Genomic DNA, 23182 nt, shown 5'->3' on the forward strand with positions numbered 1-23182 from the left:
GTCTTTCCTGGCCTTCATAACTAGAATGAACCACATTTTGGGCTTCTAGAGTATCTTCCATTGAAACTATTGCCCTTAGTCAACTACTGTTGTTGTTGTTTATATATGTTTCTCTCATGACTCTAGCCATTCTGTCCTGAGCACTGAGCCTATCTTCTAGTACCTAGTAGGCCACTGACATATTTTTATTAACTGAGTGAATGAGAGTTTTCAGACTTATAGGAACATAAACTTTGATGTGCATTTCCCCAGAGCATCTATAAGGTCGCGCTCAGTGAGGAAAGGAAAGTTTTCCAGATTATTCATTCAGTTATTTCTTATGTGCTTCTCTGGAGCACATTGAGGCCACAGATGTGATTTCACTCTGGGGTACCCTTTGCCACTTACGCATTTTTTGGTCTTCTCTACTTCTAGAAGTTCAAAAGATGAAGAGAAATACCTGCTGTGGTATAGAAAATTTTAAGAAAAGAAGATAGTTCTGTGTATGTGTGTTCACATGCACGTGCTGCTCTGTAACTTACCCTTTATATACAGTGTCATTTCATAGTCAAATGCCCTGTGCATAGAAGACTCCCAACAGTTTGTGATTGAAAGACTGATCTCACCCACGCATCTTTTCATATACTCAGACCTGAAGCCACACCAGATAGCAGAGCATTTCCAAAAGAGTCATAGCCTTTTTTCTTTAATTTTTTTTTTTTTGAGATGGAGTCCTGTTCTGTCACCCAGGCTGCAGTGCAATGGCACAATCTCAAGAGCCATAGACTTGTAATCCTCCAATCCTCTACCTCCATATCCCAGCCTCATCCTGAATCATCCTTTCTTGTGTTGTCTACCCACTTCTCAATCAGTGCTAAAATCAAATGTAACTTCGGTGAGTGTGTTTTTGATCCGTCAAACAGAATAAACAGCTTATTCTTTCTCCTTCTCATAACTTGCTGTCACTTTTCTCTTGAGAGCAGGGCACCTGTTTTCCTTTTTGTATCTTTCCAGAACTTGGCATACAGTTTGGCACATGAATACACCTAACAAGTATTTGCAGAAATAAATTAAATTGAAATAAGTAAATAAATAAAAGAATTCACATATGAAATATTTTTGAGCGAGTATATATTTCCGACAGTTTGAAGATACTGAGAAGCTAGATGGGCTCTCAGCAAATCTGTGAAATATCAAAGCCTGAGCATGGCACCTTCAAGATTCAGTTCCCACCACGTCTCTGCAGCTCACCCCTAGCCTCATATGGCAGTGTTAGGTCTCAACCCCTCAGAGCCTTGCTAAAGTGCTTGATAATAAAAGCTTGATGTGCAATCCTTCTAAGATTAGTTGCCTTTTAACTGGAAACTTTTAAAGGACATTTAAACAGAAAAAAAAAACAAGGACTAAGTAGTGGTGGAACTACAAACACCTTGATGATTGGTAGGGGAGGACAGTCCATCAGCAGTGAGATTTTGGAATACCCCTCAAAGCACCAAACACCAGCAGCTGTTGCCTTTTTGTCTGAGATGACTTTCTCTGGACTTTCATGTAGATAAAACTTTCTTACAACCAAATGTTAAGGGGACTATTCAACAGTTAAATTGTAATCCCTGTCAAAAATCACTAGCATTTTCTTCAGAATAGAAAGCAATTTTTCGAATAACTTAGGCATTGAAAGTAGACTCCTATAATTTTAATCAAGCGTAATTGATGGGGAAATAAAGGGAAGCCAGGGGGTACCCCCAACATGAAGAAAGCTATCAGGTGAACATGATTAGTTTCTCCCTGACTTTGTTCCATTACACAGCTGCTTTGCTGGTCTCCCAAAGGAGTGCTAAAACAGAAGGCATGAGCAGAGAATTGCTGATATTTATCAGGTAGGAGCAAGTTAAAATGGAAAGAAGGCAAAGTCAAAGCAGTAAAACATGAAGAGCTTTCCCCAGACATCTTTCTTCCAGGCAATATAACATATAACACACTTTAAAAACCTCATCTCATTAACCTCTACTGGATTTTTTGGGTGGTTTTGTAAATACTCTTAGTTTTAAATAGTTAAATGTGTCAGAATGTATTAGTGGCCTTACTGAACAATTAGTGCTGTAGACCCGATTCTTCAGTATTCACCTTAGAAAACAGTCATTGGCCAAGTCAAGGCTAAGCCAAGACAGTGGAAAGCAGATAGGGAAAGTGGATGAGCTAAGCAGGAGGCAGTTTCAATTATTTTGCTTCTCTGGGTTGTCAGGAAAGATTAAATCTTCTAATCTTTTATGTTCAACTGCAGTTTCTTCTTAGACACTTGCATTGTGGTTGCCTCATCAAGTGTTTTTCTTTTTTTTTTTTTATCTTCTATGTATACAAATTGGAGAAATGACACAGAACATTTACAAATCTATTACTCCAATCATCATCTGATTTAGGAAAAACAATGAAGAAATCAAAACTCACGTTGGTGGGATCCAATCTTCTCATTAAGCATCACCTCCCACATCTGAGGTCCCCTTTAAAGATTTGAGTAGAGTGCTTTCCTAGTACCTTACATGACCTGAAGAAAAAACTGGAAACACTGAGAATATCACCCCCCTCTCAGAGTAATGAGGCTAAAACCCATAAGGGAAGAAATAAATGGATTAGAATAAGATTGCGGACTGCAGAAAAAAAGGTAGGCAAAGACTACAGGAGTCGCATGATAAATAGCCCAGAATTCATTGAGTTACACATTCCCTCTGCTAAGAATGAACTAACCAAAACACAAATTTGGAAAGCCATTATGATTTACAAACCACAATGTATGTATGACACCAAAAACACTTGCTTTGTCATTGGTTTGGTTGTCAGCAAACCTCAGGACTCTTGTCCTTTTTATGTGTTTGCAGCTAAAGCTTGGGTAGAAACTCGCACTCCCACAAAGTCTGTTAATAACACAAGTGGAGGCAGGGCACGGGGGCGCATGCCTGTACTTCCAGCACTTTGGGAGGCCGAGGTGGGTGGATCACCTGAGGTCAGGCGTTTGAGACTGGCCAACATGGTGAAACCCCGACTCTACTAAAAAGACAAAAAATTAGCAGGGCATGGTAGCAGGTGCCTGTAATCCCAGCTACTCAGGAGGCTAAACCTGGGGGGTGGAGCCTGAATCACTTGAACCTGGGAGGCCAAGACTGCAGTGAGCCGCTTAAACCTGGGAGGCGGAGGTTGCAGTGAGTTGAGATGGCGCCAACGCACTCCAGCCTGGGTGACAAAAGCGAAACTCATCTCAAAAATAAATAAATAAAATAATATAAGTGGAATCTATCTAAAAATAATTTTTATCAAAGACCTCAAACAGAGAAAATAAAGATTAGCAAGCAATTATTTATCCTGCTACAAGGAAGAATAAAATAATAAAAATCACTATCCCATTGTGACTAACGTATCAAATCCAGCATCTTGAACATGAGACAAACATTTCCTCATCATTGTCATCTAAGCAGATAGCTGAATGTCCTGGATAAGATTTAGAAATTATAATCAGTACTTATTTTACATAACAGAACAAATAAAAGCTTTTCTAAATTCACTAGCAGTTTCTGCTACTTTCCTTAGATTTCCTATTGAAGAATATTAAACATATTTATATTGAGGACTAGAATTTCTGAATGTCATGGTTAATCTTTTTGAATACTCAATAAATTGTAATCTCCTGGTGGGGAGTAAACATTCCTCCAATATTGTGCCTAGACAACCCTTTATAAGCAGTTTGAAAACAGTAAAGGTTGGAAAAGAGTACTTTCCAAGTTATTGGAATGACTCAAACACTCAACTTCAATCTGAACTGAATCATCCAATTTTTCTCTTTTCTAATGAAAAGAAAAAGGCTTTCTGATTTTTGCTGTTGTCTAAATTCTTCTGCTTGCTGTCTGACTAGTTTATCAGTGAAAGGATTGGCTAGGATAAGTGAGAGAAACAGAAGTAGCCTGAAATTGTTGCCCAGAGAACCTCAGCAAGGCTGAAAAAGGAACGCTTTAACCCTTACCCTACAGCTGCCATGGGAGCAAAGCATGTTTGTGGTAGGGTAGGGGTGGGGCCGCAAAGAAAATAAATGAACTAAAAAAAAAATCGAGAAAGTACTTAATGTTAAGAGTCCTCCAGGCTGTGTGGATCCTGGAGGACTCTGAAATATGTTCTTTGAGTGGCTGAAGACAAGGTCTATAAAGACCCTTGGTACTGAGGCTGCAGCCAACTCACTATAGAAGACTTCTCACAGCAGGTGTTAGCAGAGCGTTTGCAATGGCGCAGCATTTTGTAGGTTCATGATACAGCTGGCAGAAGCAGAGCAATAGATACACAGATAATTAATCATTATGCTGTCTGCATGAAGCATGAACTCTATATGTGCCAAAACTGAACTGCAAGCAACTGAAGACAAATAGAATGAGAATTTTAATATTGCAATTCTCGTTGTTGACATGAGAAATAACGTGCAGTATGGAGTGGTGTTGGAGGTGGAAGCAGAGAAGTATACAGGGTCCATGGACACAAACATACGTGTTATCCTGTGAATGCTCTGGATAGTATTAAGTACTGTCAGAATCGGAGACCAAATAGCACCACTGAAAACAAAAACCACTAAATTGTGAACATTACAAATTAGCTTGGAGACTTTCCCTTTCATAGGGCTGTCCCTGCTGTCTTCCCTTGACCACCCCAAGGGCAATGCTAGTTCAGCAAAACTGCTGATGTTACCACCCCTCAAGCCTGCCTTCATTTGACTCTGGTAGATATAAGATGTAGGTGGAGAGAAGGGTGCAGAAGTCCCCTTTGGATAGGGAGAGGGTAGTACATTGTTAACAAACAAAAGATATTCCTTTTCCTAAGTTCCCTGGGCAAAGGGGCGAAGTGAGGGGGTCAGGGAAGGGGAAAGGAAGGCTCCAAGATAATCACTCCCACAGATGTGGAAGGATTGATGTTTATCTAGCAGTCTGTCTGTCTGGAACTTGCTTATAGTCAGGTTTCCATCAGCATTCAAGAGAGATGGTGTAGGGTGGACGGCTACATGTGAAAAGGGCCACGGTTGGGCCTTTAAAGTACCTGCTGCTCCAGAGGTACAGAAGATGGGATTCACCAGCGCTTGCAGGCTCTAAGGCTAGAAAGTTGCTGAAGGTGCATGTGATGAGGAAGTGCCATAGAGAATGGCAGAGACATGGAGAATAGAGGAAGCAGGCAAGAGGCTGCCGGCTGGGGATTATCTAGCAGATGCAAACCAGCTTTTCATGGAGCTACCCATCCTCAGGAACACTGTTAGGACTATGGCAATTCATTGCAGGGCTGACTGGCAATTAATCGGCCACAGCCACTCTTTCTATACAAAGTTCATGGATGACAAGTGGATCAGGCTATGGCCAATCACAGAGACAAGCAATACATATTTAGGGGCAGTATATCAGTTAGAAACGCTTTTGTCTGCAAGTAATACAAAGTCTACTTCTCAGAGGCCTTAGCAAATAAAGATTTTTCTCATACAGCAAGATGCCTGATGGGAAGTTGCCATTGCCCTTGGTTCCATATCTCAAATTTCCATATCTGAAATTCTCTCAGCCTTTCTCTAGGGTGGCTGTCTCAACCCCAGGCCTCAGGTGCACATTGAAAGAAGGAAGTCTGGGGATAAGAGGGAACAGTCAAGTGTATTACTTATATCAGGAACATAAAAGTATTCTCAGAATACACATAACAAGCTTTTGCTTATTTCTCATTAGCCACAATTAGGCCACCCAGGTACCATAGCTACAGGGGCGCCAGGGTAATTTTTAGGTTATTTAAGCTTTATAGTAATGGAATAGCTTTGCAATAGCATCTGAGATTTGTAGTCGTGTTAAAGGAAGCTATCTCTCAATTCTCTCATTCTGTGGCTGTGTCCTAGGCAGGGGAGAGAGAGGTGGGGGTGAGTGGAGAGGTGAGAGGTGAGGGTAAGCCCAACACCTCACTCACCCACCACGACACCAGATGCATGCATTTGGCCTGTGCTGACTGCGGGTAAGAGAAGATGGGGAGAGAAAGAAAAACGTCTTTAAACTGCATGTGAAAATGAACAAGAGAGAGTCTTAACAAACCAAAACGAAGCTGTTCTACTAATTGAAAGAGATGAAAAAGGAAATAGAATTGGATGAGGATTATTAAGGGAATCTTCCATCAGCTGGAAAGAAGGCTTTGACTGGGTACAGTTAGTAGCAGTTATTAGTAGGATAATATCCCTTTATCCCCCTACAACTAACAAACTCAGACTTCTGCCTAAATTATACTGAAGTTAACTGTTTTTTATTAATAAATAGAGCATCCCAGTGGGTAGATTCAGGCCTTCTTAGTTAAATTTCTTTTCTTTTATAAAGTTTTGAGCTGAAAGGAACACTTAAGAAGACATGCCTCATAAAAATACACAAAATTGATTTTTGTAAGATCCTCAGATGGGTTGCTAAATAATCAAAATGCATGCTTTATAAAGTCATGTATTAACACAGCCTGGTTCTATTTGAGAACAGTATGTATTTTATATGTGACAGACTAAACATTATTGCCAATTCATCTGTTTTCTCAAACTTCAGAAGATTTGTTCCCACTTACATCCCCTCTCCCATCCAGCAAGTCCAACATATTATTTTACCGTATAGTATTCAGTCATTGCCAACTGTGATCCTAACACATCTTTGCATATCCTTCTTATAAGAGGTAGATACACTCCTTCAAGTATACATTTCTACTCTATAAGAAGTTGCTGTCCAACTTTTAGATCTGCTCCAGTTAACTGGAGGCAGCCATCAGAGCACTGTGCTTGTCATGTAGCCCCCAGAAACTGTAGATGCTTCTCATTTCTACAGGAGAAGTAAGCTGATTTGATCATGAATAGTTGAGATTCCTGATACTCAACTCCACGAATATTTATAGAGTTCTATCCACCTGCAGACACTGTGCCATGTGCCGTAGACACGCAAAAGAAGATACGCCCTGTCCCTGAGAGACTCAAAGCTGAGCTCTGAGTGTGCTAGTAGCAGCATAAGTAACACCCACATTGCGCTGTGATAAGGACTATGTCAAAAACATTCACAAAGGTCGATGGAAGCACAATTGAAGGAGTCATTACATCCGCGCAAAATACATTGTTCATTTATGAAAGAAAAAAACAATTAACGGACTTCATCAAGCTCTCAAAGTCAGTGAAATTCTGCTCTGCATTAGAGAGAGCAGCACGTCCTTCTGAGCATGAAAGTGAAAAAAAAAATCACGTCTCACCCAACTCAAGGAAAGATTCACAACCTAAGTGCTGGCTGCCTCTGCAAAAACCTGCAGAGAAATTTTCTTATACTCCATCAGGTATAGCAGAAGGAAACAGCTGAAAGCTGAGGGGCAAATATCAGGAGCCCTGGCGTGACTGAAGAGAATTGCCAAGTGCAGGACGTACATTCCTCCTCCACCCAGCAGTGTGTCGCTTTTCACTGTTATGTGCTAAGTCTTAAAATAATAAATAATAACAGTTATCATTTAGGGAGTGTCCATATGTCACTTGTATGTGTCTGGCACTGTAAAATGGAATTGAGGTATATTATTTCCAAATTTGTAACAATCCCACTATAAAGTAGACATTATCACCTCTATTTTACAGGTGAAGAAACCATTGAATAGAGAGAAAATTATCCACAAGTGTGGAATTCAAGAAGTGAATTCAGTTTTATCTGACTTCAGTGCCTATATTCTTCCCACTGTGCCAGGGAGACAGGACCATCAGTGATGCTTCAATTTCAGAGCAAGGAAAGGCATTCTGCCCTGGGACTCCTGGTTGCCATCCATAATAAATTTACATGAAGTGGCCCCTCCTCTCTTGTAGTTTGGATCTGGATGTCTTAGGCCAAGGATAAAAGCAGTGTTGGAATTCAAAAGCTGTTTTAGAATGGCGAATGTTCTTCCTTCCATTGCTGCCAATTGATTTTTCCCCTCCAAAGTCTGATTTTGATTTTGCTAGTAAATATTGTTTCCATCTCCACCCTCACCAGCAAACACAGCTGGTTTGGGCTGTCAGAGATTCAAAGAACCTCCTGCAATAATTTAAACTATATGAAAACAATCACAATAAAAAGGGGAAAAATGTTTAAATAGATAACATCTTAAAATACAGGTTTGACATTGCTTGCATTTGTTGAAGTCAAGGAATGTTTAAAAAGACTTGGTGTTTTTAGTGTGGTTCTCAGGCAGTTCTTCTAAATAGAAATGTCCAAAGTGAGTGATGAAGTCAGCAAAGTGAATATTCAGTTTCTGCATTTTCCAGTATTTTACAACAAAGAAGCAAGTCTTCAAGTCTACTTTGCTACCAGTTAACCTTAACCAGGACCTTTCTCTTGAGTTTCAAGGAACTAGAAATTCTAGACTAGATGATTGAATTCCAGTTCTATCATTCCTTATTTACATTTGTAAATTATGGAATCACTTTTTCTTAAGTGCAGTTATTCTGTTTCCTCTAAACATACGCTCCTTATAGCATTTATGTACCCTTGGGAGGGTAAAGCTTTGTACCAAAGGGTAAATAAAGCCACAGGGCACACATGAGAGAGATTTCTGGGAGAATCAACTTAGCAATTTTCAAGGCGAAGAATTTTAAAGACACCTTGATTAAGTTATGATTGACATATAATACATTGCACTTATTTCAAGTGTATAATTTTTAAAGATTTGACAAATGTGTACATCTGTGAAACAATCACTACAAGATAGTGAATGTATTCCTTACTCCCCCAAAGTTTTCTCATACCCTTGGAGTTCTTCCCTCATCCTGACTACCCCATCCCCACTGAATTCTTGTCACTGTAGCCTAGTTTTCATTTCCTAGAATTTCATGTAAATGAAATTATACAGTATGCATACATTTTTTGTTTAGCTTTGGTCACTTAATTATTCTGAGGCATATTCATGTTGCTACATATGGCAATAAGTTATTCTTTTTCATTGCTGAGTACTATTCCATTATATGGACATACTGCCATGTGTTGATCTATTCAGCTATCAATAGGCCCTTGGGTTGTTTTGGGATCCTAGACTTTTTTCTGTGCTCACCTCTAAGTGAAGTGAGCATCCTCTGGCTGGGAAGTTGTTGGCTTTTATGGATTTCCCAGTTATGGTGAAACTTCCAAGGCCATAAAGCTGAAGGTGGTGTAATTGAGGGATGGAGTAACCCAGGTTAGAACATCACAGACTCCCACTGTTTTCACCTGGGATTCAGTACCTTTTCTTGAATAAATGCATCTCAATTCATTGTATGCCTAGAGTCCTAAAATGGCTGTTTTTAAATACTCTTTTGCAGTTTTATCCCCACTTTTCAGGGAGATTTGCCAAGCTAATTACTTTGCCATTCTAGAAATCTCGATGTTTATTTCAGTGCAATTTTTCTGACGAAGAGCAATATCGTCTCTACTTTTCAGAAAAGTTCTATCTAATAAGGAAAATAGAATGTGTGTCCATATAACTGAACACAAGACAGAGACAAAGGCAGTGCCTCCATAAGCAGTCGCTGAGTTCTGCAGGGGTTTAGAAGAGGGAAATATCATTTCTTCTGGAAAGGTTCAGGAAAAGCAGCAAGGGAAGGGACAGCATTGGAGTGAGCCTTAAAGGGTGGACAGGATTTCAATGGGTGTTGAAAGACTGAGCACAGCAGTTGCAGGAGTGATTATGCTGACCCAGGATCGACTTTCCTCCCTCCCTCCCTCCTTCCTTCCTTCCTTCCTTCCTTCCTTCTTCCCTTCCCTTCCCTTTCCCTTTCCCTTTCCCTTTCCCTTTCCCTTTCCTTCCTTCCTTCCCTCCCTCCCTTCCTTCTTTTCTTTCTATTTTAAATATTAAAAGTAGTACATGAATACATTGTCATTGTAAAAATATTTAAATAATACAGTCGGTAATGTTAAAGCACTGCCCTCTCCCCCTGACCTCCTCCCCTCAGCTCCATCCCTTAACTCTCCCCACCACTATTTCTAGGCCTTTTCCTGTGTACTAACATACATATGTATGTAGCAGTGGATCTCTGAAAACACAGACTGAAGTGAGTTCATCTGTATTTAGATCAATGAAAATAGTATTTATAGGCCTGGGTCTATGTTAACAAACATGAGTATTTGTAAAAATGATTTGACTGGGGGCACCAGCAGCAAACAGTTTACTCCCTGAATAAATCTAAGCAAGCTACTAAGTAGCTACGAACTTCAGCTTATTTATCCATCAAGATAGGCTAGTCTATGCTGTGGTGACAAATAATCCCCCAGAATGTCCAAGATTTAATACAATAATACCTGACTTCTCAAGTCAGACAAGGTGGTATATGTCTCTAGTCCCAGCAAGTTGTGAGGCTGAGGTGGGAGAATGCCTCGAGCCTGAGAGTTTGAAGCTGCAATGAGCCATGATTATGTCACTGCACCCCAGTTTGGGCAAAGAAACAAGACCCCTATCTCCTGTCTCTAAATAAAAAAAATAAAAATAGTTTCTCACTCCCATAAAGTCCAATGCCCCTCCAAGCAACTTTTTCTTGCAAACAAGTACTTCCCTTCTAGCTGAGCAGACTTCTGAGAGAGAGAGAGAGATTGAAAGAGAGAGAGATTGTATAATACCTTCTAAGGTTAAGCTTGGAAGTGATATGCCCCATTTCTGCCCATTCCATTTGATAGAACTCAGTAGCAGATATGTTCAAGGGGGACTAGCAACTCTTTTTGCTTTTCCAAGGAAAGTGTAAAATATGTTAGTGAATTTATAGTATTGTCTCTGCCACAAGTTTCCTCATCTCTGAGATGTACAGCCAGCTAGATGATGATGATTTTACAGTCTTCGCAACTCTGCTCTTTTATGAGTATTAGGTTCAAAGTGAGAGAACTGACCTCATTTTGGCATTCAAGATGATTGAGTTTATTGTAACCATGTAAATGCTGTTAAATTTTTCATCCAGCTGTCTTTATGTAGTGTGTCATATCAAGGTAAGAGACTGAGTCACATTTTTTCTTTCAAATTTTTTTCCAAAATTTGAAAAAGTTGTGGGAAAACATAGAAAGAAAAAAATTCATTATTTAACTTCCAGGCAATGAAATATAACTAAAAGTCAAAATTTCTGAATTTAAATCCTGCTCTGCTATTAATGATGAACGATGTTGGTAAAATCACATTAGCTTCCCTAGACCTCTATTTTTCTGCTTATTAAATAAAAGTGATCATTATGACCAACTCACTGGGGAATGAAGATTAAATGTCAGAGTACATGCGAAGCTGCTTTGCAAATTACAAAAACCTAGACAATTTAAACAACATACAAGAATAGTGAAAGAGAGAGAGAGTGCAAGAAGGCAAAAAAAATAAGAGAGAACAGACGGTTAGAATTACAGGATTCATGGAAAAACACCTAAGAAATTTATGACTCAGAAGGGAATCAGAGCTGGGGCTGGAGATCACTGAAGCAATCCCAAAGGGGAAACAGAATCGGAAGCCCTCAGAGGGGAGGGAAAACTGCAGAGTGAGGTATGGAGGGAAGAAGAAAGAATGAGAATATGCCAGGTGTGCTGGCTCATGCTTGTAATTCCAGCATTTTGGGAGGCTGAGATGGAGAGCACTGCTTAATCCCTGGAGTTCAAGACCAGCCTGGACAACATAGGGAGATTCTGTCTCTTAAAAAATAAAAAATTACAAAGTAACCAACTGGCTGGGTGCAGTGGCGCACGCCTGTAATCCCAGCAACTTTGGGAGACTGAGGCAGACAGATCACCTGAGGTGAGGAGTTCGAGACCAGCCTGGCCAACATGGTGAATCCCTGCCTCTACTAAAAATACAAAATTTAGCCAGTCATGGAGGTGAGCACCTGTAGCTCCAGCTACTTGAAAGGCTGGGGCAAGAGAATCACTTGAATCCAGGAAGTAGATGTTGTAGTGAGCCAAGATCACACCACTGTACTCCAGCCTGGATGACAAAATGATACTCCATCTGAAAGAAAAAAAAAGTAGCCAAGCTTGGTATTATATGCCTCTAGTCCCAGCTACTCTGGAAGCTGTAGTGAGAGAAACTCTTAATCCCTGGAGGTCAAGGCTGCAGTGAGCCATGAACATGCTACTGCGCTCCAGTCTAGGCAACAGAGAAAACATTATATCTCAAAGTAAAAATAAAGAATGAGAAAAGAAGGGATTGGGACAGTGTGATTAAGTTTAGAAAGCAATGTTTTATATAACCAAAGTATAGCTGTCTATGTATATTTGTACATTTTCTGATATTAGTATATTATTATTAAATTCCCAGCTTTATTGCAAACCCTAATCTTTTGATAATTGTCAATTCAGTTTACAGAGTTAGGCAGGTAAGGAAGCTTTAACTCTGATCCCTGTCTCTGTGTGTCCCCATGATATGGTCTGGCTCTGTGTGCCCGCCCAAATCTCACATTGAATGGTAATCCCCAGGATTGGGGGAGGGATATGGATGGGAGGTGATTGGATCATGGGGGCAGATTTCCGCCTTGCTATTCTCATGGTAATAGGTGAGTTCTCACGAGATCTGGTTGTTTGAAAGTGTGAAGCACTTCCCCTTTCACACACTCTTTCTCCTGCTGCCATTTAAAGATTTGCTGTCTTTCCCTTTGCCTTCTGTCATGACTTAAGTTTCCTGAGGCTTCCCCAGCCATTCCTCTTGTATAGCCTACAGAAATGTGAGTCAATTAAACCTCTTTTATTCATAAATTACCTGGTCTCAGGTAGTGTTTTTTATAACAGTGTGAGAAAAGTCTAATACACCTCACTTCTTCAGTTACTTTCTGTCTTGCTGACTGTTTCCAAAACTACCTTGCAAAGCAGTGTCATCGTAGAAGCTTCTCTTGGTCCTCAGGACAACACATATATGTGTCCTGATGAACAGATGTTCTGGAAATAACTCTTTCATCTGGCCCTTCCTAGGAAGGCCTTTTGGAGATAGGAGAGTGAGGTAATTCATCTGATAGCCAATAAAGAGAATGCTATTATTTAATTTTTCTTTAACTTTGTCACAACCTAGCACACAATGAACAATTATTTTTAACAATATAAGTCATATTGCTGAAAACCCTAGGAAGAGGAGGCATTTTGAATTTTTCACATTCTACATTAATTAGTAGAAAAATTATAAGAGAAAGCTTATGTATTAAGCTTTCTGATTTCTCTTGTGATTAATATTATGTATTAATCATAAGAGAAAGCTTAGTATAGCTGTCCTCCCCCAGAATACCCCATGATAACCTCAATATCATTCTTGAAGTTTGATCTATTTGCAGTCATCTTCAAATAGAGGTCTACAGGAAAAGCTAGGAAATGGGGTATATTGGGTAGTTACAATGACTACTCACATTTAGGGATTCAAGGGAAGAGGGGTGAGGAATGAGAAGCATCCTAAAATGCTCAGGACAATTTCATACAATAAAGAATTGTCCTGTTTAGTTTCAAGCAAACATTGGTGAATACTATCAAAAATATCCATAGGCAGATGCTAAGAATTTATTAACAGCTTTCCTAGGAATCAGCTATCCAATTTAGGTCTAGCTTTTCAGTGGAATACCAATTGTCAGAAATGCAGTGCCATTTGTGTATACTTCCTTCTTAAGTGTAGAGGAAGAATGGAGGGAAATTTCTGGAAACTAAATCACAATAATATAAATAAGAAGAGCCATAAATACGTATACACAGTCCATGAATGCCTTCCTTTCTTTTGTGTATGTCAGTGCTATAGCAGAAATAATTATACTCTGGTGCTTGCCAAGATTCTTAATGTAGTAACAGTTGCAAGTCATTCTCTTAAATTAATAGAATTCTGAGGAGCAAACAAATACCGCTAAATATCATGAAAATGCTTCTCATTACTTTACATATTTTCTCTCTGTATCTGTGTGTCTCAAAAGGGCTCTGAAAGTTTCACCAGGGGCAGGAGTTCAGCACTTCAACACGAACGCTTTTAAAAATGTTGGAAAATTCATGAATTAATTTGCTAACGAAACTATGTAATCAGACCCTGATTTATTCTTCTAGAGCACACTAATAGGCTGCTTTTCTTTTCTTTTCTTTTTAGAAACAGACAAAAAGACCTGCCATGAATCCAAGAAGAGTTTTGCCAATATTTAGGGCTTGATTAAGGTTGAAATCTCAATCCTCATTTGCTCAAGTTCATGGCATGTGGGGTTATAAAGATGAGCAGAAATGGTCATTAAAAGTGTAATTTAAAATGTATGTATTTCCTTTTCTAGTACACACTTTGCAAATGCAATTCTGCTTCCAGCTCCCAGAAACCTAGCTATTTATTCTAGCCAGTTTATGCCTCAAAAAGTTAGACTAGACTTATTTCCTTTTAACAAGCACAAACTGGTTGTCTCAGTCCTCTACCAGTAAAACCTTAGCAGGCATCATTTTGTCTTTGATGTTTCTCAGTTTTGTAGGAGATGGATAGGCCTGGTATCCTTTCTGTCCCCGTGAACACATGCTGCAGAAGGTAGAGACAATTCAAAACCTTCACAACATTTCAACAAAAAGATGAATTCATGCAATGAAATAGAAATTAGGCTCTGCTGATATCTTTGCATATTCTCATCAAAATTTTATATTTAGTCAATATTTGATAAATATTTCAAATACAGAGTAATCTGAGTCTTAATTCAGGATAAGTGCCATTGAAACAAGAGCATCTTTTGGTTTTGTTTAGGAATGCAGAATCAGTTCATAGACTACCAACTTCCCCAAAACATAGATTTCATACTTACGTCTGACAAAGAATACGTACCTCTACCAAGGTCCATTCTTACCAACTATAGATACTCTTCTTCAAATATATCATTAGAAGAGTCCACTTCTGTCATGTAAAGTAGCAATTAATAGCTAACTATGTTACACAGAATGTCATGTGTTCATTGACAGACAAGTTAGAAGGAGATAAAACATTAGTATTGTTTCAATATCTTAAGCATGCTTTGTCATTTACTTTGTCCTGTGATATTGTACTGGCATTTGGGAATGTATTGGGATCAGGTTCTTAGTGCTAGAAGGAAAGTCAGAGATCAACTGGACCATTTCCTTTGCTTTATAGATATGGAAGGTGATGTCCAATGAGGTAAAGTAACTTGATCAAGACCATCCAAAATGATGGAGGACCATAATAAAATTGCAACTTAAAAAAAAGACCTTTCTATTTTTTTCTGGGGGAAAAAAAAAACCTTCAACAACTAACAGTCAGTACATTTATTGCCACTAAAACATTCTTTGTTGGTGGATTTTTGTACAGACACCTAAGATAACATCGAGAATGCATTGCAATTAGTTTACTCCTATTATAACTGTTGCAACTGAGCTGATTTTGCTAGTCTCACATGAGAAACTATAAACACTTTCATATTGTGATCAGATTCTAAGATGCTTTCTCTTATTAAAAGCTTATCATTTCCAAAGCCTCACATCTAAGATTCCAGATATAAGACCTTTTCATGACCATTATACAAGTTGAATTAAGATCTTCCTGATCTGATGTTCCTTTGTATTTTCCCCTCTCTGCCATATATCATAAATAAATGATGACAAATTAATGTTGAAGAGGAGAGATATTGTTTGTTCTGAGCAGGCATCTCTTCTAAGCATCTATATTGTATTTCTTAGGTCATGGACTTAAATTATACAAAGTTCAAGGAATTGAAGCATATGTGCCTTCTCAGGTGGTTAATGCTTCTTACAAATTAGAGATCATATTTCTGTGGGCCACGATAGTGACTGGCAGGAGAAGCAAGTCTATGGTAGGAGGTCATTTATTCTAGGGGCATCATTATCATAATTCTTTTAATGAAAAGAAAGTTATTATGTTGAAATGAGTGCAGACATAGACCCTTCCCACTGGCAGCCCAATGGAATTTCGTGACTTTTTTGACCTGTGCCACCAATATTATGGCTTCCAGCCATCCCCTCCATTTTGGTCTGAGTGCACAGGTGGCAATATGACAAATAAAACAGTTGGGGCACAGGTTAAAATGCCAGTGGCAGAATTTGAGCCACTGTAACCTAGGGAGTTGAGTAATCATAAAAGGACCGCAGCATCTGTGAATTCAGACCCATGGCACTATTCCAAAAAGTGGGAATCCACATTACCTCCCCAGAATGATAATTCTATCTTTCCCTGGTGGATTTTCCACTTGTTGGTGGATTTTCCACTTGTAAGATTGATCCAACCAATTCTATGGTAATGATACACAGAATGTGGAGGTTGTGTATTCTGAGGTCAGTTGACCTGAGAAAGTTGCGTAATCAATATCACTGTTAATTGTAGCCATTTGCTCAATGTACACTAAAGCAATGGTCTCATTGTCTCAACAATTTATGTTTTATCTCATTAGCCTACTATTAAATAAATAATATCTCTTATGCTCATGATTAATAACTGCAATATCATTCAATAAACTAGTTGGACATAAATTCTAGCAGTACTAAATTTCCTATAGGAATTTATCATTGAAATGGGTCTCCACATTGGATATCTTGAAAACATCACTAACTGTCCTCTTACTTATGAAATGATTTTATTAATCTTCAGAGTTTTACTTTATCAGTCCATCCACGAAAGGACATTTTACTTAGTGCCACAGTTTAAAAAGGAAGTAACTGTTCATGCAGTCTCAAAAAGCAGGAGTACCTAGGTTTCATTTGCTTTGTGTCATATGTTAGCACACTGCCACAGAGCTGGGGGGAAATGCTCCCAGAGAATGATTGTGATGCTGTTCCTTTGGGTTGCTTCACTCAGAAATGTTTTGAAATCTGAAATTCTACTTTGCCATTTTCATGAGTTATTTAAAGCATTCCTTCTGCACACTTGAGAGCGATGAGGATTTGAGGGTGCCAAGAGCTAGCTTTAAGCTGACTGGGAGTGAATTCTTGTTTTGGAGTCCACATATCTTCCTACCAACATCACACTCTCTTAAGGAATGCTAAGAAACAATGCGGATTTTAGAGATTTTTCACATTGCCTTTTTATTTTCTTAAATATCATGTTTGATTTCATTTTTTCTTTCATTTTGTGAATTTTTTTTAAGTGTCTGCTTTTGAATTCTTTAGAATTAATGAAAACTTCGCCCCCTACCCCCACTCCGCTGCATACACACTCTGTCTTTTTGGGCTTGCTATGACAATAGAGAAGGTAAGATCTCCTCCAGCCAGTCAGCTGAGAGGCTGGCAATTGTTACCAAAATCAGAAAATATTTCTAGCCAGGTATATGTCTCCATGAAAATCTCTATGTTTGTATGGACCCTCTGATGGTCGCCCCTCACATGATCCCTTTATCTGTGTACATAAGAATTATTTTCAGACGGATCTCTTTCTGTTTACACAGTAGCCTTTGCTGTCTACCTTCTTTATCTAGCTAATAGCAGATGTTTACCTACTTGCAAGGAATATTTCTTTAAGGAAATATTACGGATGGGAAAAGAATATCTGTCTCTTTAGCCCTGAACACTCAGGATATTCTCTTTTTTTGATATGTACTACAACACATACATTTTAATTAATCCCTAACTGCATTGGAAGAGGGGTTTATGTGTCACCAATTATTTGGAATGAGGGGTTTTCTCTCCCATTTCAATGTAAAATCATCATCTGTGTTTCAACATCTGTGGAAAATGCAGCTATAATTAGTGTAAAGAATATATTTTCCTAAGTATGAATTTGAAATGTGGTCAGTTTTGTTGGCTGTTTTCTTTGTTTTCCTTTTTTCTCCAGCAGCTCAAAAACATCAATTGTCTTATTGTGGGTGTTTCCTGAAGTACAGTCACAAAGAAAGATTGTGAAAATGACAATGTTGTGCTTTATAGTTTTTATCTTATGTTGACTTCCATATCAAAACTGCTAAGTTGTGAAGACAAACGATGCCTCCCCAACTGCTGGCAACACAAAGCTCTTTTGTACTCTGACTCTTCTCTTTCTCTTACATCAACATCAATAAGTATTTTGTGGGAGAGACTGAAATGTCAGTCTTTCTGGGGAACAATCAAGTCCAGTTTATTGTTTGCTCTGTAATTAAAGCCTGTTTCTGTGAGAAAAGTAAACCAATACCCCAGGAGCCAAAGATAAACTACAGTGCTATTTTTAATCTACAGCGAACCTTTCAACAGTATGAACCCTTTGAGACTTGCTTCAGTTTTGCATTCTTGAGCCAATAGAGAAAGATTCAGGGAAGACAACAGTGGCTAGTCTAAAGGTATTAAAATTGGGTGTCTTCTTTTAAATGCTTGTATTGAGACAAACAGCGCTACAAAGGAGCTGGAATTGGAGGATTTAATAAATGTACTGCAACCCCTCCAGATGTGGATGCAGTTCTTCTTTCATTCCCCAAGGAAGTGCCAATCCCAATCCCAATGCCTGCCTTTCCTAATTTGAGAATATAAACAATGAATTATAAGGCAGGAAGGGAGAAGAGCTTAACATTGGTTGTCAATTGTCGCTTCTCTTCAAGTCCCACTGTAAGGGGTCCCCTAGAGCCAGCTTCCTCCTCAGCTCCCAGCTCCCTGCTACGCTATGCTGCTGGGCCACCCTCGTCCTGTCCTCAGAAACTCTTCCCTGAGTCTCAGCCTCCTCTTCCTGTTTTTGTCCCATAGCTCTTTTCTCGAGAAAAAAGAACAATCTTAACACCACAATAATCTCATCAATTCAGAAAAGCAACCCTTCAGTTTCTAATGCTGGGTAGAGTAAGGGATTCCTCCATTCAGCCCCTCTCTTCTATTATTTGACTATTTGTATAACACAAGGTACACTAAAAGATTTCCTAACCAAATTACGGGCTTTCCCCAAAGATAATGTTTAGTCAAACCTATGAAATGTTTAAGTAATAGTATTTTGAACAGTTAAGTCTTTTATCGTCAGTTTTTGGACCCCCAAAAGTACCTTCTCATTATAAGATGCTCTGCTCTTACACAAAAAATGTATTTCTATTATGTGAAGATTTGTAAAGAATTTCCCAGGAAAAACACCACCCTCATCCTTGAGACTGCAATATATCAATCCTCTATTCCAGCACTATCCAACCAGGATAAAGTGTAAGCCAGAAAGGTGACCTACATGTAAATCTTAAAATTTTCTACTGGCCACATTAACAAAAATAAAAGGAAAGAAGTGAAATTGATTTCATAAAATATTTTTATTTAATATAGCCCCCAAATTATCATTTTAAAATATACTAAATATTAAAACACTGTTCATGACTTTTTTCTTTTTTATATAAAAGATTTGAAATTCATGCATATTGTGCACTTATAACACATCTCATTTCTGAGCAGCTACATTTCAATTGCTCGATATGCATGCAGGGTTTATGGCTGCTGCACTGAGCAGCACAGCGCTACGGTTAGTGACATGTCAGTATCTCCTTTATACCAACGGAGAGGCTGAATACTCAGGTGGACAATGCCAGGTCAGATGACAATAAATTCCGATCCACATAAGAAGCCCAGCAAACTAACCCATACCCTCTGCAGCAATTGGTCCAGAAAGATAGAGGCTTGGTCAATAACTGACAGTTTCTATCTCTCTCTGTAGCTACCTCCTTCCAACTTGGGCCCAATAAGAGAAAGCCCAGTACGCTCCCTAATCAATCACATGAGATGCCCTTCTTCTAGCTAGTGCCTTGGCTTCACACGCCAACAAACTCCAATCAGAGTGCACCTGGGGCCTTCCCTTTACTATACAGCTTTCCCACTCCCCTGCCTGCCTGTCAGTCTTTGTCAAACCCAAATGCGGGCAGCTCATGGCATGCTGTAGCAAGCTCTAAATAAATAGCCTTTGCTTGCTATTATGTGGGTGGTGTTGGGCTATTTCCACAGGTGTGGAGCATCACTTTCAATTATGTGTACTTTCTCCCTTAAATTTGAGAACCCATGTCTTTGCTATTGCAAGTAATGCTGTGATGAATGTATACATGCATGTGTCTTTATGGTCAAAGAGTTTATATTCCTTTGAGTAGATACCCAGTAATGGGGTTGCTGAGTCAAATAGTAGCTCTATTTTAAGTTCTTTGTGAAATCATCAAAGCTGCTTTCCCAATGGCTGCACTAATTTGCATTCCCACTAGCAGCATGTAAACATTCCATTTTTTAACACAACGTTGCCAACATCTGTTATCTTCTGACTTTTTAACAACAGCCATTCTGTCTGGTGTGAGATAGTATCTCATTGCAGTTTTGATTTGCATTTCTCTAATGACTAAGAAGGTGAGCTCCATGTGGAGGGTGCTATTGACCAGGCAGGGTGGGAGTAGAGCAGCTGCACTTTCCTGGAAGCATATACAGGTATTGATCAACTTACGACCTATGCAACTTAAGACCATTCGACTTTACGACCACAATCGCTAGCCACGACTGCTCTGCATCTGGCAGCGCAAACGTTGCCCAGCTGGGTGTACGACAGTGCGGACCAGCTTCCGGCAGCACTACCATCTCTGCGTGCACCATTTCAACTGTTATCCCAGACTCGGTACAGCAATTTGTGTTTTGTGTCTTCGATATTTTTTCATCAAACCCCTCCCAATAAAGTTCTTATACATTTCGAAGCAATGGATGCAAACATCGAACGATTTGCAAGGATTGAACGGATGGCGCACGATGTGTTTCATCCATATCGTGAAATTTATGAAGAAAAAAAGAAACATACAATTCAGACAAAGCTCACCACGTTTATGAAAACACCAACTCCGGTAACCCCAACTGCTGCCTCAGATGACAACATCAACGATCCGCAGCCAAGCACCAGCGGCCAATAAAATGTTTCGTACATGTTTATATATTTTGATATGTTTTGCAATTGGGAAAATGTTTCCTATGGTATTTTTTACATCTGCATTTTGTATTTTTGTATGCACCTGTATTTTGTAATTTTGTATGTTTTGCAAATATTAAACCAGTTGTACTGGTAATGCAGTGTTTTACTTAAACCTGACGAATGTAAAAATAAGAAACAAAATGGTGTAGAGATGATACAAATGGCATAAAATGAACAAGGAAAATTATGATATATAATAAAGAAAATTATGATAAAATATGACTTAAAGATTTTTATGACATCATTTCACAGTACTGTACATATAGCCTACTCAACTTAAGACCAAAGCGTGTTACGACCGGTCTGTCAGAACCAATCGTGGTCGCAAGTCGAGCACTAGCTGTACACTGAAAGTTTTTCAGTAAATCACTTTCAGGTAGGGGCAGACAGATGTTCATCAAGATGAAGAAGAATATGGCATATCCCTAATAGGGACCTGAGAAAATGGCTCTTCCTCATCACTGCTCAGAGGAGAAATGCTTTTCAACATGGAGACAAAAACAGGGTTTCATATTCCTGAGTTTTTCACATCCACTTTCCACTTTGTCGCCTGGACCTGAAGAGACATTTTAAAATCCTCTGATCATACAGGCAGGTGGCTGAGGTTTTTAGGAGGAGCAGGCATGATGTCTGCCCAACATGTGGGATTAGCACTTCGTTTTTGGCTAAAACTAAAGTGGGGCAAAAGCCCAAAGAAAAGGCCACTTCTGTGGCTGCACAAACAGTGGAGTATTATGTATAAATGTTACCAAGAAAATCTGCAGAATGTTTGCAAGCCCAACAGTGCAAATGTTATTCTTAAGACTCAAAAGAAATTTAATCAAGACAAACAGAAAAAGATGTTTTTCAGACTTAAGCAAAAATGTGTCCATTTCTTCCTAAAAAATATTGAGAAAAGTTTTCCCAAATAATGAATCTCGGCTCAGAATTCTGACCCATGAAAACTAACTTAAAATGACAATGAAGAGGCCAAGAGAGAAGCCTGTGAGTTCTAAAGTTGCCACTCAGTGGAAAGACTTCAGAAAAAAGTAAAATGAAATACATCTTCATAGCTAAGCTAAGAAAATCATGAGGCCTTCTAGCAAAAGGACATCTGATTATTTGTCAGGCATTCAGGATCTGAGTGTTCAGGGTTCCCTGTTGCTGTATTTTCCACATTATAGCCACACATTGACATAAGGAACCGCGGAGATTTGAAAGAACCTAAATCCCTTTCCACAGTTCATCACTTCCGACTCCTGCAATAACTAGTTATCTGGTGTTCTTCCACCCAATCTGTTTCAAAATTTTATATGAAATGCACTATTTTTTACATTCTATTAAAAAAATTCCCTCTGACTATAGCCCTGCTTTGAGATATTATTACACAGTGAGACTGTGCCATTCCTGCCCTCTAACAAATTTACAATGCAAATATCATCCAAAGAGGAAAATTACATCACCTTACTATGAAGATGAGCTTTAGTTCATCAATCACTAATTGAGAAACTTAGCCAAATATTAATATAAATGTCCTATCTCTGTTGGACAGGACACAGAGCAGCGGTTTTGATTTGGTCATAACTTCCATCGCCCGTGAGCCTTGATGTCTGCTATCTTGCCCGTGCAGCAAGGGTCTTATCTAGGATGTGAATTTCAATGGAAAGCGGGCTGTCTTGAAAAGAAGAGAAGGGATGAGAAAGAAAAACTAGACTCAGAGGAATAACGGCATTTTCATTCGTGAACAGTTCAGATTAACTCATAAACAACAAAAACATTTTCGCAGCCAGGCAATGGTACTCTGTCTGCTGTCAACATTTCTCATGCTTTGGAAGAAGCCTGCTCAGCCAGGGTGACCTCTTTCCATAGCAGTATGGCTATTCAGGCTGGTTCCAGGAGGCAGTGCTTGTCCCAGTGTAGCTACATATGCTGCTCGACATTAGGGGGCCATTGAAGACATTTATTAAAAGTAACTTCCTCCTTTTTCTGTTTTAGTCTTTTGGATTCTGTTGATATTTACAGAGATAGAACCACTCTCAGCTGGGCATGGTGGCTCACACCTGTAATCCCAGCACTTTGGGAGGCTGAGGCTGGTGGATCATTTGAGGTCATGAGCTCGAGAACAGCTTCACCAACATGGTGAAACCCCATCTCTACTAAATTACAAAAATTAGCCTGGCATGGTGGCCTGTGCCTGTAATCCCAGCTACGCGGGGGTCTAAGGAAAGAGAATCACTGTGCCTTTTCCTGTGTGGCCCTTCAGTGAGGAGCCACAGGCAAGCTTGCCTATCCCTCCCTTCACTCCTCTCCATTGCCTCCTCTCTGACCAGAATCATCCTTGGGAGGTGCCTCCAGAACCATAAAGTGTGATTTCAAAGCTTCCAGAGACTAAGTCTATGAC

This window comes from Cebus imitator, unplaced genomic scaffold (assembly GCF_001604975.1).
Source record: "Cebus imitator isolate Cc_AM_T3 unplaced genomic scaffold, Cebus_imitator-1.0 Scaffold236, whole genome shotgun sequence".
Lineage (NCBI taxonomy): Eukaryota > Metazoa > Chordata > Mammalia > Primates > Cebidae > Cebus > Cebus imitator.